Raw genomic sequence first — 18175 nt, forward strand, 5'->3', positions numbered from 1 at the left:
TGGTATTGTACGAGTATACAGTTGAGAAATTTTAAATTTCTTTAAGGGGAAATTTTTGTGTTTTACAGATTTTAAATAAAATAACTGGATTTTTTTTAAGGAGCAGCTTTTAAAATATCTCAATTTATAAAGCTATGGGACATTTTAAGTTTATAAATGTTTTATATTACTAATATTTAACTTAAAAATAAATACAAGGTTAAAAACTAGAGCCAGAGCTATGAGCACTAAATACTAAACACCAGAAACTGGGATGTTCCTATCTTATAATCCAGCAAGACAATGACCTAAGTAGTCTGGCAAAGGGCTTGGGGCAGCTTCTCAGCCTGTAAGTCTTGACCCATCGGGGGTTGAAAGACCTTGTTACAGGGGTAGCCTAGGACCACCTGCCTGTCAGATGTTTACAGTGAGATTCATAACAGTGGCAAAATTGCAGTTGTGAAGTAGCAATGGGAATGATTTTATGATGGGGGAGTCACCACAACACAGAGATCTGTGTTGAAGGGTCACAGCATTAGGAAGGTTGGGAACCACTGCCTTAGAGAATGTCTCTTACCTGAGGTCTGTTCATGCTTGAGTATGTATGTCTAGCCTCTTTATCCTTGCTAACCTTGTTAAGCTTAAGCTATTTTGATAAACTGAGTCATATAAGAAACTGTTATATTCTATAATGGTGTACTATAAAAGGATCAGGAAACTTCCCAGTCTCCCTGTGGAGTGTGTTTGTGAGTTAAAAGCTTTATTTTGATACTAAAAAGAGCTTGAATTGAGAAATTGTTACTTTTTTAAGGCTCAAAATTAACAGAGATAAAGCTATAAAGTCCTTTCCCCGAGGTCAGGCATTTAGACAAAAGTCCCCATTCCTTTGGGGGGTTGAAGAAAGTTCTTGTTGGCTTAAAGGGGAGTCATTCTCCTTATCTCTGGCAAAAGGCCCTTCCATTAACATATGACTGTGTAGCCTATTAACTTGTCAAGGGCAATGCTAGCCTCTAGGCTCCCTCAGTCCCTGCTCACAAGCTGTACCTTATGTCTTATGAAAGTTAACAACTTATTGTAAACTGTTAAGGATAATTAAGATATATAAGTTAATGGTCAGTCACCTTATAAATGATCAAATTCTTTAATGTGTTCATAACTTTAAGACTTGTAATCATTCTAAGAATTAATGTGATTAATTATAGGGAAAAGCTTTATTTAGCTTATATGTGTTTTAAAGGTTAAGCCTAGGTCTGTTTAGCTTAGATATGCTTAATATATAATGGTTCTCAAACTTGTTAGAAATCTGATAAATATGGCATGTAAAATGTTTAATAGAAAAAGCTTACTATGACAGAGATCCCCAGTTCCTAGCAGTGACCCTGAGGTCTCCAAAGATGAAGTACCATGACTACTCCACCTGGATTGTGGTAATGCTAACCACTGGGCAAGGCTGCCCCAATACCACACCTCTAGCCAGGACACAGCCCAAACTGTGGACAAACAGGACGCTAGAGAGTTGATTGCCCCACTTTGTCAAGACAAAACATGGTCAGTTCCCCCATGTTCCTCATCCACAGGAAAGCCTCTCACCTTCTGGGGCTGGTGGCTGAAGACTAATGCTGTCCTGGTACCTCTGCCCCCAAGGCCATGGAGATCACAGGAGCCTCGGATGACCATCTAGGTATTGGACCGTGGACTAGACTCTGGCATTTTAATTGATACAGAGAGTATTTGGATTATATGTCTTGCTATAATTCTCAGATCTCTGATGGTATTGATAGCTATGCTAACTATAGGTTTGTCAATTTAGCAGCAGCAGGCAACCAGGTTCTTCACCAAGGCTGTAGCCACCTTATTAGCTTATTTCATATGTAAAAATTAGCCCTTGCTTTTTCTAGAGCTACTAGGTATCCCGTTGAGAAAAAGTAAAAAGGTCTGCCTTGTTAACATGCTTCATATTAAAAGACAAAGAGGTTTGGGATGTAGCTTTCCACTAAAGGAACATGATTTGCACTGACTGTTCTCAGTAATAACTGCTTATGTCTCTAGTAAATGATTAGATGGAAAGAAAAGGGGTTAAAGTCTGTGCAAGTTTTGAGGGTCTAAGAAAATGCTTCAAGATACATAAAGTTCTGAAGATGTGAAAGCTTAAGTAAGTTCTGAGGATCTCAGAAAAGATTTAAGATGTATAAATGCAGGTTGTAAAGGTATAAGTAAGTGATTTAAGGTATGTGAAAATGTAAGATGTTTCAGATTCCTTTCCCCATTCTATGATATTGTTACACTAAGGTTTCAGAAATTCAGAATTTTAACATTGATCAGTGGAGTTCTAATAATCTGGTAGAGCACTGACTACTTAATGTTTAATCACAAGTGCAAGATTTTAAACTTCCTTTGGTTGTCTTCTAAGTATAGACTTAAAGGTACTTCTCATTGGGCTGAAGACATCTCTGGCCAATCTATATCTGGCTCTCTGGTCAGAGGAAAAATGTTCATGCTTTTTAACCTAAATTTGTAGCCTTTGTGAGGACTCAAAGGTGTGAGTCTACTCCAGCTGTTTTACAGACATCTGTTACCTGCTTTCCTACAATATGGATTTCAGTACTGATTGGTAATGCTAATATAAAACATATACTTTTGTGAACTAAAAAATCATGTAAGCTTTGGAGAATCTAGGGAGTCCTAGGACTTGGATCTACCTCTCACAGGTCAAAAGAATTCCAGATAAGTACAGCCTAACTTTCCCTACCTGTCTATTCCTGAGAATGGGATCTCTCTCTCTCTCTCTCTCTCTCTCTCTCTCTCTCTCTCTCTCTCTCTCCCCTGCTCTTCAGGATCCTCCCCTCCATGAACTACTGGGATAATGGGCCTGAAAGTTCCAAATGTATTATTTTCATTTAAGTTCCTAAATTCAACTTCTGTCCCTAGTCTATATCTTTCTCAGCATATTTCCACTTGGCTGACAGATACCATCCAAGCATCAGCTGCTAACTACAATGTGCTCCAAATGACTGTGAGCCCTGGACTTGCTGAAAGCTGATGTGAACCGATGTGATTGCTCCCTGTCTCTTCAGCTGGGTCAGCTAACCAGATGCTTCTGATGAATGCCCCATTGTCTGAATTCCCTCCTTGCCTTTGACTAGCATTCTAGCCTTTCCAGGCCCTGACAACAACATCCTAGTTTCAGTAGGAAGTAGTTACAGAAGAGAGTATGTCACCCTTGTCACACAACAGGCTGAAATCTTATATCAAAAGGAAACTCCCTGGCATAGGGGACAAACTAGCTGCCTATGGTGCCTGTTGGTTAAAGCCAAATAGACCAAGCTCTATCAACAGGTAGATTCACTAGCTGAAATAGTTCTATAGTATGGTAGGTCACTCAACTTGTTCTATGCAAAACAGAGGTTATTGTAGATCTCTTTTAAAAAATGTCATTTCTATACAAATCACTAAGGAAGCATCAGAAATAATCTGCCTGTACTAAAAAGTCATTTCAAAAAAGGGAACCTGAGGTGAAATAAATAACTGGTCCCCATTCTCATTTCCAGGTTCTTTCTAGATAGTAACTCTGTCAGCCATCACAGGGCCTTTGGCCCTTTTGCTTCTTCTAATTGCTGTTGGCTCTTGCATCATTAATGCCTTAACTAAATGATAATTCCTGTCTGAGTACCATTAAGCTGATGGTTATTAGATCCTGATATAAACAGGTACCCATCACAGAGTCAAGAATTTGACTCAGAACAACTCAAGGGGGGAATGTGAAAGTCAAATTTACATTTTAAGTTTTAATTACTATGTGTTAGAGATCCATGAAACAAAAATGCCTCTGATCTGCAAGCTCCTTGCACAAGGACAGATAGTTCCTGAAATGCTGGAGGCTATTGTTTATAGGAGACAACTAGCCATGTGTTTTCACTTCCCTAAACAAGTTTATTTGACCCATCTGCACCAGATGTGTGAATATGGGCAGGAGGTTCACAGGCAAGAAATACATCAGGATGTATGCTTGCCCTGATTGGACCTGATCGGAAATACTTAAGTCACTGCAAACCATGACTGGGGTCCATTTTGTGGGGTAGAAACCAGAGATGTACCTGACCAGTATTTAATTAAAGCTTGCTTCAAATTTGGCTTTAAATTGTGGTAGGGTCTTATTCTTGAAGGGTGGGATTAACACTAGGAAGTGCTTCTGGGTATCTGTGAGGATGTTTCACAAGAAGAGTAACGAAGGTGAGAAATGTACCCATATTCAATGTAGGCAGCACCATCCCTTACTCTGCAGACCTCATGGCATAAGAAGGAAAAGAAGAAAGCCAAGAATACTGAGTGCTCACTCCCTACTTCCTGACCATCATGAGGTAAGCTGTTGTACTCTGCCATACTCTTCCTGCCACGGTGGACTGGCCCCTGTGAGACCACAAGACAAAATAGATCTTCCTAAGTTGTTTCTCTCGGGGCTGTGCCACAACAGTGAAGCTGCCCACTGTACCACTGAAGCTACTTAGCCCTCTGCATCCACTGTCTCTCCATGTGGTCTTGCAGCTGAGTGTGAGCTGCGGCTTCCCACTGCTGCCCAGTGTTAGGTAGTGCAAAGCAATAGAAGGCAGAAAGAGACAAGAGTCTGTCTGTCCTTCCACAGACAGAACTGCACTTCTTAGCGCACACAGAGGGACAGCCTCTCTCCTGAGAGAAACTTAGGAGTCTGCAGGGACAAAAGCTGGCTTTGACCCTTTAGGAATGGAGTAGGGTACTTAGGAATGAGGAAGTTGTTGCATCATGTAGCCCGTGCTCCTCTCCTGCAGCCTCTCCTCCCCAAAGTTATTTGCCAAAGGCAGACATTCCTTTCTAGGATGGCAGAGCAGCGTCATCTGTAATCTTCTAGCAATCCTGGTTAATCATCCAGCATCTCAAGGGAGGTTCATACCCTGCATAACTAGCCAGGGAAAAGATCCAAATCTAATCCATAGATCCTACAGCATGTGTGTTGCTTCTGGGCTGCAGTAGTCTAGATTCCTAAGTCAAACCATCATGGGCTGGAGAGATCTGCACTATGTTCCACTCTGAGCTCCATGAGGGCCAAGACCATTGTTTCTTTTGTTATTAGATTTTTCCCAAATGCCTGCAGCAGTGCCTACCACAGAGCAGTTATTTTTTTTTTTTTAATCACCATCACTATTATTGACTTGTTCAATGTCAGGCACCAGGAGGGCCATCTCATTTCAAATCTCAACAAACCTGAGGGCAAAGGCAAAAACAGAAGCAAGCCATTTGTGTGTGTGTGTATGCTTGCATGTGCGTGTGCATGTGCATGTGTGTGTATAAGACGCAGAATGAGCTTCAAGTCAGAAGTCTTACCCAAGTCTGCTTAAAGTGCAGAGTGGAGATGCCACTGCCCCTAAAGCAGGTTGGGTCCCAGATGCCCAGGGCCCTGGATGCCCAGCTGTTGAGGTTGGAGTTTGTCTAATCCAGTAGCTAAGGGCCTCAAACCAGCAGCAAGATCAGCTGGGAGATTGTCAAAAAATAATTCTAAGTATTGCCTCTTCCTCTCTGAGCAAGTGGGTCTGGGATGAACTAAGATGTTGCATGTTCTTGGGTGGAGTTCCTGGGTCCAGCCTGGGGGTCCACATCAGTTACTTTTCTCATCAGTCACCACATACCTGAGAAGTAGCGACTCTGCAGAGGAAGGACTTGCTTTGGCTCACAGCTTCACAGCAGGGAGGGTGAGGTAGCATTGAAGGTGGTGGAACTGTTCTTGACCAGCAGCAACATGAGGCAGCTTGCTCCTGTCTCAGAGGTTGACCATGAAACAAACTCAGCCAGAACCACGGTCAGAGAATACCCCATAATGTCCACACTCAGTGACCCATTCCCTCCCTAGAGACCCAATATCATAAAAGTTTGGCAACCTTCCAAACACCATCACCAGCTGGAGCCCACGTATTCAAAAACATGAGGAACCTAGATGGGACATCTCACATTCCAACCATAATAGGATCTAACTCTGAGAACCACTGGAGTGGGCCAGAATGTTACAGGTCCAGAGTTTATCTTGAGCTGCCTTTAGCCTCTGAATTAGCCTTTGCCTGCCCACCTCTGTGTCAGACCTAACATTCTGTGATTAACAGATGAAACCTCTTGAAATGTAGTAATAAAGCCCTAGTTTCCACCAACCAAAGGCCTAAGAGTCATGAGACAACACCTGAGGTCTACAGCTGACCTACAAGTTCCAGCTCGGCTGTACCCGCCTGCTTAACGTTCACACCAATGTGTTTTAAAAACTGCCCTGGTTCATAACTTTCCTTGTTCTGTTATCAAGAAAACTTCTTCAAACTGATACCACATTGGAGCATGAAACTTGTGTTCTAAAATCATGGTCACTCATGTTTGGCTTCTCAGTGAACTTTCTCTTCTCCCCTTTGAGGTAAGAACTGTATTCTTGCGCAGGCACCCTCTCTCACTTCAAATTGTATTGCAAATCCTTTTCCTCTTGTAAATTCTGCAAGCCTCCTACCCACATGTTTAGCCTCAGTTCTCCAAATTATCAACTGAATGTACAAACCCGAACCATTCCACCAGTTAACATTTAAAGGACCAGACACAAATCAGTTTACTGTGAGCACAAAATGAACGTATGAAGTAGTTAACATTTTGGTTAGGTCTGACTGAGATAAAGTCCTTGCTTAATCAGTTTTTTTTTCTGTCCCAAATTCCACAGTTAATGCTTACATTTTAGATAAATAATTTTTAAAGGAAGAGAGAGAGAAAACAGTCCAAAATTATCCTCTCCAAACTCTTACTTTCACATGTACACACATATGTATATGTTTTGGCTGCTTGTGTGTCTGCATACTATATGCATGCAATGCCCAGAAGGTGGCATCAGATTCCCTGGAACTGGAGCTACAGGCTATTGTGAGCCACCATGTGGGTGTTGGGAACAAACTTGGCTCCTCTTAACCACTAAAACGTCTTACCCAGATTCAGCTGCCAGCACTCAGATAGCAGCCCACAGGCATCTGGAACTCCAGTGCCTTGGGGTAAAAGGAAAAACATCGAAAGTTCAGAGTAACCTAGACCATTGTGTAGTTTCTAAAGCCTCTCAGCTACCAGAGCCTAAGAACCCTATTTTCTGACCCTCCACAGTGTACACAGTGTGTGGTGGTTACAAAAGGTGTAGTTAAGTGCATTAGGGGATGGTTTCATGACTTACTATGAAGTAAAAAGAATATTACAAGATGACATGTACAATATAATTCTTTTTACTTAAAAAGTGTAAGATGTCCTGGGAACTCACAGGCCACTCCAGCCAGGGAAGCATGCGGGCTAACTACAGATCTTCATTCTCTCTCCTTTCCTCCAAATCCAATACTCCAGTGTTACCCCAGCTCTATAGCAAACAACCTGCTTCAGCCTCCCTTCCCCACCCCCATCTCCAGTGGATCACACAGATCTTTCCCTCCAAACTTCCTTAACTTTCTACTTATCCCATTCTCCCAGCCCCCAACTCCAGGAGACATTCCCTGGGAACCTGCCAGTCAAGCCTGCTAGAGAAACATGTGGGCCACAGAAGCAGGTAGGTGAGCCTCAGATCTTCATTTTCCCTCCTATCCCATAGCTAACCCCCCAATTTCATCCCCGCCTGAAGCAGACTACCTATTGTACCTTCTCCTCACTCTCTGCCCCCATCCCCAGGGGACTAAGTGGATCCTGGTGGGACACCCTGCTTTCTTCCTACCTGTGGACCCTCTCAGGTCCCACCCTAAGCCCATCCCCATTCCTGAGTGTCAGCCCCCAATACCTAGAAACACATTTTAGTGGGAACCCCCAGTGGCCACACCTAGCAGGACCCCAGAAGAATTTCTGACCAGGCAACACACAGCTACCACACCCTCTTAAGCAGGGAGGGCAACAGAAACCAAGGAACAAAATACCCACCCAACAAAGGCAAGAACAGTTATTAGCACCTAGGATTACAATCTTCCCAAACCCAGATGCCTAAACATCAGCATAAAAACACAATGACACCTAGGACAATGTGTCTCCACTAGAGCCCAGCAGCACTACCACACTAGACCTTGAGAATTGAAACAGCTGAAGCATAAGACAGAGACCTTAAAATAGCCTATATTGATATAATAGCAATCCTTAAAGAAGATATTAATAAATCCCTTAAAGAAATCTGTACTCCACCAAATTAGAAAATCTAAATGAAATGAATGGTTTTTTTAAATATATACTACTTACCAAAGTTAAATTAAGATCAGATAAGCAATTTAAACAGACCTATAACCCCTAAATAGAAGCAATCATTAAAAGTTTCCCAACCAAAAAAAGCCCAAGGCCATATGGTTTTAGCACAGAATTCTACAAACTTTCAAAGAAGAGTTAATGTCAATATTCCTCAAATTATTCCACACAATAGAAACAGAAGGAACATTGCCCAAAGCATTTTACGAGGCCACGGTTACCCAAACCACAAAAAGATCCAATAAAAAAAGAAGTACAGACTAGTTTCCCTTATGAACATAGATGCAAAAATTCTCAATTACGATAGTGTAAAACAATTCCTAATGCATGCTATGGTTTGAGTGCGTATCCAAGGTGTCATGTGTTGGAACCTTGCTGTAGCATTATTGGGAGGTGGTGGGACTCTAAAGAGGTGTGGCCTCATGAAAGGCAATCCTGGGTTCGATCCAAAGTCACTGGCTGTAGTGGGTAGCCATTCCAGCTTTGATTTGGAAATTCCAATGCCCACTGAGGCTTCGGCAACTGTCACGCCTACAAGGCGGGGCCAAGGGAGGTGCCGAGAGACCCGGGATCTGGATGGGCCAGTGCGCTCTCTCTGTTCCTGGACCCTAGATGGTGGAGGTTGACCAAGCAGAGCTCCAGAGAACACCACTGGACTGCGATACACCTTCCCCAGACCCCACAACCTACCTTTCCCTTTTTTGTAAGTTACTCACTAAATAAATCTTCCTTTTAACTACATGGAGTGGCCATAATAATTTCACCAATAACTGGCTCTTGGAAGGAAGTGGGCAGTTCTTAGGAGATGGAAACTTGTTCTGCAGAATAAGTTCTTACTAGTTCTATAGATGTTGTAAACAAGTAGGCCCGGTTCCTCCATATTCCCTGGCTTCCTGTGTCACCATGAGACATCATCCCCTGCCACAGCCAGGTTCAGGTCCTGAGACAGGGATGAGAAGGGGATGTCGGTGCAAAGAAAGGTCTGACCATCAGATGAGTTTCTCACAAGTGGCAGAGGCCCCAAATAGCTTGAGCTGTCTTTGTTTATGCTTCAAAAGCAAATGTTTTTCCCACCCTCCAGTGTTAGCCTCCAGCAAAAACTAATGTGTTTTTAACTCAACTTTTAAATCAAAACGACTTTTAAACCGAAAGCAATGCTCAGCATTTTGCTAGCTTGGCTAATTATCAAGCACATCCTGTCCTTACAAAGGTGATAGATGTAGGCATCCATTCTCAAGAACAACAATATCGTTCAAAACTTAACAAAGTAAATTTGCAGAAATAGGGGTGGCTTGCCATAAATTGTATACAAACGGTTAGCTTGTATTTCTCCAACTGTTCCGTTGTCCTACAAAATGATCCTGCATGCCTAAGCCTCTCTATAAAGGGCAAACTTTGATACAGCACCGTTTTTCCATCAGGCCACACCATTCTGAATGGATTTTCTTTGCCAGAATTGGGAGATGTAGTTTATGTCCCTGTGTTTCTTCCTTACTTGTGCCTGTTAACTTTTATTGCCTCCAATACAGCCTACACCGAATCAGAAAAGTCCCCAGGGTCTACGGTAACAGACAGTATTTTCAGATGAGAAACCTAAGAAGTATCAGTTCCCAAAGAATTTTAGGGAAAAATATTTTTTAAAAAATGGATTTTCTGGAAATGATTGCAGTTTTCCCATGCATGACTATCAAAGTGAAATTAAAGACTGCCAAGAGAATCATCAGCATTATGAGAGAGAGAGAGAGCACAGGCTGTGTGGTCTCAACAAGGGCTGTGTGCTGCCTTGTCCTGTGGTCCACTGGATCTTGCCAAGTGAGAGACCATCTCCATGGGCCTTGCCTTGCAGAGACCCATTGGACAAGCCTCATCTGCTGCTCCGAAACTAGGCCACATGGCTCCCAACAATCCACCATAGTGTGCAGCAGCCCAGAGGGCCCTCACCACAGCCTGTACCATGACATTTGGATCATCAGTCTCCATCACCATGAGCTAAGTCATCCTCTTTTGTTTGTAAGTTACCCAGCCCCACACAGTTCAAAATAGTAATACAAAATAAATTAACACAATTAACTAATGCATGTTTCCATTTATGTGCTTAGTCATGGCTATGTTAGAGGATGTGGTTAAGCTGAGCTGACAGTTTCTATCCAAGTGTAAACATTTGGATTAAAGAGGTACAAAGCATACAGATGTGATATATGAGACATAAGAACTAGGAAGACATGCATGGTGGCACATGCCTGTAATTCTAATATTTAAGAGGGAGAGGCAGGAGAATGGGCAATTTATGATCATTCTTAGCTACATATCAAGTGTGAGGCCACTCTGGACTACACAAGACTCTGTCAAACACACACACACACACACACACACACACACACACACACACACACAGTGGAGAGAGAGAAGGAGGAAGGGAAGGAGAGAGAGAGAGAGAGAGAGAGAGAGAGAGAGAGAGAGAGAGAGAGAGAGAACACCAACTGTTATGAATATTTCTCCAACCAACTTCCAAATCATGACATGGAGACTTATTATTAATTATGAAAGCTCAGCTGATAGCTTAGGCTTGTTTCTAACTAGCTCTTATAACTTAAATTAACCCATTTCTATTAGTCTATGTGCTGTCCTGAGGCTTGTTTACCTCATTTACCTACTGTCCATCCTGCTTCCTCCATGTCTCCTTGTGTCTCTGCTGTTCTTCTTCCCAATGTCCTCTGTGCCTGGAAATCCTGCCTTGCTACTGGCCATTCAGCTTTTTATTAAACTAATCAGAGTTACACTCCTTCACTGTGTACAAAAAGATTATTCCACAACAACCAACCAGGCACAGTCGTGCCCACTCAATTCCAGCACTTAGGAGGGAGACTTGCTGCACACTCTAGCCCATCCTGGCCAATGCAGCAAGTTCAAGCCATTCAAGCCTATGCAGTGAGAGCCTGTCTCCAAAAGAAAAGAAAGAAACACAAGGAAATGAAGGGACAGAAGAGAGAGCAAGACTGAGAGATAGTGTTCAAGACCAGATTTGTTCATGTGATGAGGAGAAGAAACAGCCTTCAGCAGAGTCCAGCTGACATGCCAAGACAAACAGAAACTGAGGAGTGGCAACAAGGACGGGTTGTGAGGAACGCTCTCAGGAAACCCATGTCCCAATTTGAAATTTTAGATATGCTGAGGCATGATGTGTTTTGTCTTGAAGCCCTGGGCATCTGTTCCCTTACAAAGAGGATGTAGGGTGTGAGATGGAAATGAAGAGAGTAACAGTTGTTCTAAAGGAGCTAACGGACACCTCCACACCCGGTACAAAACCCAGAAAATAATAGACAAGGCTGAAACAAATCAGTTTAACGTCCGTCCACCTTTCAAAACCTTGCTTTCTTGTGATATATAATGTTGAACCAGTCATTTCAAATGCCTTTAAAATCTTTGACAATGTCATTCAGTGAGATGTATACATTTCATATCTACACTAATTTAATACAATTTGGTTCTCAGCCTCTTTTTAGAAATAAAATTTTATCAGCTACAGGCATGGGTGGCTGTACTTGTGGTACTGAACAGCTAGCTAGAAACATCTCATCTGCAGAGGAGGTGGGAGCCCTGTGATCTGTAGTGAGAGCCAGCCACGCTGGCCAGTGTCTGCAGACAGCATCTCCCTTCCACTACAGTCTCACTCCGTATGAACCTTCTACTAAGTTACTAACATTGCACACACCATCTAAAACATTTTAAGCATTTTCTATTCATGTTTCTACTGTCCAGCCTGGTGGGATATGTTAACTTGAGTCAGCCATGGCAGGACCAGGGGTCTTTGTCTCCATTCCTCAAATGCTAAAAGCATTCATCGTCCTTCTAATAACTGAACTTCTGGAGATGAAAGAGTCTGGATGAGAATCCTACTTCTACACAGTAGAGGGAAATTCAGGTAGAGCTAGTGTGGTCTGGTGTTCCCTTAAGTGCCTTCTTCATGTCTCAATGAATCCTCTCAGCAGGCCTGTAAAGGCACATCACACATGAGGAATCATGTAATGAGTTCTTTTCTGTCCTATCAGCCAGTTCTCAAATAACAACACAGAGACTTCTTATTAATTATGAAAGCTTGGCCTCAGCTTAGGCTTGTTCCACTAGCTCTTATAACTTAAATTAACCTGATTATATTAATCTATGTTTTGCCTCGTCACTTTTTACCTTTCCTTCATTCTGTATTTCCAATTCCCCCCATGTCTCATTGGCATCTCCTCTCTTCTTCTCCAAGTCCTCTCTGTCAGGAAGTCCTGCCTATACCTCCTGCCTAGGTATTGGCCATTCAGCTTTTTATTACACCAATCACAACAATATATTTTTCACACAGTGTACAAATATTCCACATAATTTCCCCCTTTTTGTCTAAATAAAAAGTAAAGTAAAAAACTCTATAAAACTGTATATAGTAAGAATTATTAAGTAAGAATTACATTTATAATGTTTAGTCCATATGTATTTGGCAAATTCAGAGAAAGTACTGTATTATCTATCCTATCTTAGTGAGTCCAAAGTTTTGTACCTAATTTACTTTTTATCCTAACTTATATTACCAACTCAAAACTATCTTTTCAGACCTCAAAACAATTTCTTAAATGACTTAAGCTTTTATTTCTCCCAACCCTATATATTTTATACCTCTTTCATGAATTTCTTTTCTGAATTTGGTAACAAGGAAAACTTTAACTATGTCTATCTCATCTTCAACCCCATCAAAGACCCACGAAGGATATAGTATTACCTGAGTAAACAGGAAGTGCAGTGAAAGAAACTTCCAAAACTGTAGAAATGACAGAAACAGCTGGATGCCTGGACAGCCACCCAAGGTTCCTCTGTAATGTTGGGGCATCCATCTTCAACCTACAGGCCTAGAATATCTGAGAGATTTTTCTGTGAAGCAGGAATTTTGAAGAACTGTCCTACCTTGTTCTGGTAAAGTTCTGCAGTTACCTTCTTTGGTGTCCCACTTGTCCAGTAGTTAAGGTGAGGGCAGTTTCTTGCACAAATGGCTAGCTTTGCCACATTGAAAGCAAATGCCATATGGAGATTCTTTGATGGCCATTATCCTTTTTTGAAGTAAATTAGTGCTGCCAGGAGCAAATGTGTCTCACTGTTATAAAGGCCTTATGTTATTAAAACATTTTGAATGTCCTATTCTGTAGGTCTTTGAAGTGTTTGAAGACCACATATCTATCTAAAATATATCTCTGCTTAACTTTGAAAACATATCTAGCATGACTACAAGTTGATTATTATAGATGTGTAACTACTAACCTGTATTTCTTAATTACCCTAAATAGCTTTCAAGGACTAAAACTTTATACTATATTTTTAAATGAGCTGCATAGGTACAATATATTAAACAAGAGTAGAAACATATATGTAGTATAATAAAAATAACCTCAAATTTGTATCAATATACAAAACTCCATACCAATGTAAAATATTTGAGACTAGTGGTTGATCAAAAGTGGACTCAATAATCCACCCTTTTATTCCATCATTTTTATACTATACCTCCTTTTTCCCTTTAGAAACAGATCCTTGAATCTAATCTCCTTTGTTCAGCTTTTTTCTTCACCATGACCAATAACAACTTGTAACCAATCTCCCTAAATGATGGCAAACATCCATAACCCACTAATTACCAAAAACCATCCACCCCACCTCTTGGGAATGTAGGTGTCATGTTCCTATTGTTTCCAGACTGTTTCCTATTGTCTGGGGGCAATGACATCTTTAGGGGACACTGAGAAAATTGAGATAATGGTCAAGTCCTGAAAAACTAGCTGTAACATTGGTTTTCCAGTCTGTGTGTAATGGGAAAGTGCAAGCTTATCTGTAGTCCTGGCTAGAATAGTTTGTGAGGATGAACCATTTCAGACAGCAACCTTGAAGCTGTTCTGGATGCAGAATTCTGAGGCAATTGCAATAGAGGCATTCTGAGAGGCTGGATCACCTTGGCTACTTGTCTTTATTGATGTCTGATTGTAGGTAGACTTTTCTTTCCTGCCCACCAGTTCCAAAATAACCAACACAGAGGTTAAATATTAATTATAAATGCTTGGCTAATAGCTCAGGCTTGCTATTAGCTAACTCTTACACTTTAAATTAACCCATATTTCTTATCTACCCTCTGCCACATGGCTCATGGCTTGTTACCTCACTTTCTACATATTCTGTTTCCCCTGAGTCTGATGGCATCTCCTCTGACCCTGCCCTGCTTCATCCCAGCACCTTAAGTTTGGTTGAACTGCCTATACTTCCTGCCTGGTTATTAGCCAGTCAGTTCTTTATTAACCAATGGGAGTAATACATATTCACAGTGAACAGGACGATTATTCTACAGCATCTGGTCCTTTTTTTTTCTGAAAACATATAAGCTTTTTAAAGTAATATGTATATCTGCTTTAACACAATTATGGGATGTGTGGTGTGCACAAGTCATCTAAAGATTTTTTTCTTCTGTGTTTGAGCAGGTAAAATGCATCTGTTAACTTTATAAATCCATTTTGACTGCATAACCAAACTGTGATATAAATCTCTGTCCATCTATATGAAAGGATTGCATATAATAATAAGCCATGAGGACTCTGTAGCCAGCAAGATTTATCATATCTCATCCAGTCTCAGAGCTGTTCTCATAGTAGAGGGATGAGCATATACATGCATACATCACTTGTCCTGTAGTCTTTTTTGGTTTCTTTTTTCATGTTTGTAGCCAAGATTTTCAGGAGGTCTCCCTCTATCAAATCTAATCTTTATTAATTTTGAAGAGAACCATAACTTTTTGTTTCCTGTGGAAACAAAAGCAAAACCTCTCCCCAATGTAACACATTTTCTGACTTCCATTCTGAAGTTAAGATATTCTTAAAATATATATAAGTTGGTTTAACTTATCAATTTCCATAATCCAATGTCTCTCAGCAGCTATTGTTTTTGTTCATTAGCATTTTAAAAAGTCAACAAAGCATCATACAGGATCCAGACACCCTGTGTATTTTCCATTTTTACAAGGCTTGTTCTTTTTATATTAGTTTAAAGACTTTATTTTATTACTTTAAAACTATTTTTTCTATGACTGTCTATACCTGTTTTCTTTCTTTAGCATCTAAGCACATTTTTTAACATACTATACCTTTTTAGAGGTTTTCTGTGTCTGGACCTGGCTTTACTAAGCAACTGTAGTGTTCTCTGACCAAGTAAGATGAGCCTTAAACCTGCTGCATGGTTGTGCACTGGCAGCTGGCTCCATCCAGCTCAGGTCTGTGACAGTCGAGCCTTACACCTGAGGCACCAATTGGGAGCAGCATTTACCTGCCCTAGCTTTGGGAGTTCGCTGAGTCTGTGCTCTTCTGTAGCGGTAACGCCCTGCATTACCGATAACCGTTCACCATGTCCGAGCAAAGGGCTGCGGATTAAAAAATAGAGACAAGAGACAGCGGGTCATTCGTACGATTGGATGTCGAATGCCGTTTATTGAAAGAGGGAAGAAACCTTAAATACATACAGGCTTACAGCACAAATGGAGGAACCCCCGGAGGGCAGAAGTTCGCTACCAATGGTCTACATTCCAGACCCAATGTTCTACATTCTAGCATCTAAGTAGTTAACGCCCAAAATGCAGGATACACAACAAGGAACTTCCCTTAAGCATTCAGAAGGGTGGATACCGGCAGGGAATCTGAATAGGGAGGACATCTGATAAGGTCAAGCAAGCAAGGCCGCAGCCACTCCCAGTCGGGGGCCAGGGCCCATGGCGCCCACAGGTCCCCCCTTTTTATTAAATGAGCTTCTGACTTAGGTTGCGTGGGACCAGCAGACCACCTTACCCGTCATAGAGACACTTGCCCAGGCCACACAAGTGCTCTGTCTTAGGTTGATGGCAGCCCCCCAAGCATTACCTGTCTCTGAATACTCATTATCATACAGACTCAACCATGTGAGCTGTAGAGTGACTGCTGCCAAAGATCTCAAAGTGGCACTGGGCTTGCAATCTGTGTGACACAGAAAAGACCAACAGAAGTCCGAACCCACCCATAGCCAGGAGGCTAAAGGCAATTGAACCATTCCCTTCTTAAACGAGCCTTACTGTAAATAGGAGTCCTTGTAAGGTGGTATCCCATAAGCAAATGGAACTTGAGTTTTAATAATTTTTTACAACTTACAAAGCCAATTATAATGTATAAAAGTGGAATTAAATTTATCATGCCCAATAAGAAGAAAGATTAACTAACTGTGGTAGCTACTTTTGTTGCCAGGGTCTCCATTGTGCTAGCTGTAGTAACCAATTATGAAATAGCAATCCCAGAAACAATAGCAGCAATGGCCACCACTGCTATAACAGCAACAACGGCAACAGCGATGTCAGAGTCTCTTCTGGAGCGTGTGAGCATCATCTGTGTCTAGCTGTCACGGTCCACTGGCATGGACACGGCTCCAGGAACACGAACCACCAAGGCCCATTTTTCTTGATCCCAGCACTACTTAGGCTGTCAGGTCTGCAAGAGAACAACTGAGAAACAAAGAAAACAGAAAACAAAAACAGCAAACAAGGAGTAGAACTAATGGCCTCAATAATGGCTACATTCAGGCTCACAAATTTTGAGGTATCTTCAAAAAGGCTAGATGAATTTCAGGAGGCAAATAAATGTTGCACAGAGCCATTCCTGAAAAGTAGGTACTACACCAGCTTGAGGGGGGTTGCAAAATGCAAAAAAGGCTTAGCTGGCATGCTACTGTTAGCAAATGAAGTTCATTGACCTTCAGAATTATCCTTAATCTCCAAGGTGTGGTACATTCTCAATGTTTTTTGAAAAAAGTTACCATACATTACCTTCTGAGGAATCCAACCACATGGCTACAGTTCCTAGGCTTACAATAATGTTTGCCAAGGCTGGCTGTATTGGGCTCTCAATCCCCATTGGCATCAGAAGGGGAGAGTTTTTTACGAAGGCCCAATAGGTCTCTGCCATGTTGGGATTCAGCAGCAGCCACAGGGCGCACACAGCATTCAGGAACCCAAAGAGGAACTTCATTGTCCTGTGGAAAGACACAAACAGATCCCCGGGCCCACACCAACACCGAATCGGGTCCCCTCCAAGTGCCAGTAGAAAGATCTTTCCATCGCACCAGAGGATGATTTTCAACAGGAGCCCTCCAGTGCTTATCTGCAGCAGATACTCCAGCAGAATCCACCAATAAAAAATTTAAAATATATAAAACAAAGGAAAGAATAGAATGTGGAGAGGAGAGATGAGCCCCTAGCTCCCCCCTTTTTACTTTAGCAATAAGTTTTTAAGGTACTATGGCAGCATTCTACTATAGCCTGTCCTTGAGGATGCAAAGGAATGGTGAAGAAACAATCCCTCAAGTCAACCACAATTAAGTGCCAATGTTTAGGAATTGCCACAGGGGCAGGCAAGCCAGGCTGTGTTGCTCCCATGAGAAGCATGGTTTTATTTACAGCTCTAAGATCCTGTAATAGCTTCCATTTTCCTGATTTCTTTTTAATAACAAATATAGGTGAGTTCCAAGGTGAAGTGGAAGGAATGATATGTCCAGCATCTAACTGTTCCTTAACCAACGCATACGCAGCCTCCAATTTTTCCTTAGTAAGGGGCCACTGCTCCACCCATACAGGGTCATCACTTTTCCAAGTGACTTTTATCGGTTGCATAATCGAAGGCTGCTGTGCAGTGACCTCTATGGAAAAGACCCTAATCCTCTAGTATCGCCAGGACCCCTAGTGACACAGTTTTTGTCTGCCGCAGGGAGCGGGTCTCCTTGCAACATTTTCCCTAAGCCTTTGCCCGGGCAGTAGCCCTGACTCTTCAGCATCTGTTGTACAGGCTGTGTAGTAAGCAACGCTCCCATGCCATCCAACACATCCCGTCCCCACAAGTTCACTGGAATGTCAGGTAGCACAAAT

Source organism: Peromyscus maniculatus, chromosome 5 (genome assembly GCF_049852395.1).
Source record: "Peromyscus maniculatus bairdii isolate BWxNUB_F1_BW_parent chromosome 5, HU_Pman_BW_mat_3.1, whole genome shotgun sequence".
NCBI lineage: Eukaryota > Metazoa > Chordata > Mammalia > Rodentia > Cricetidae > Peromyscus > Peromyscus maniculatus.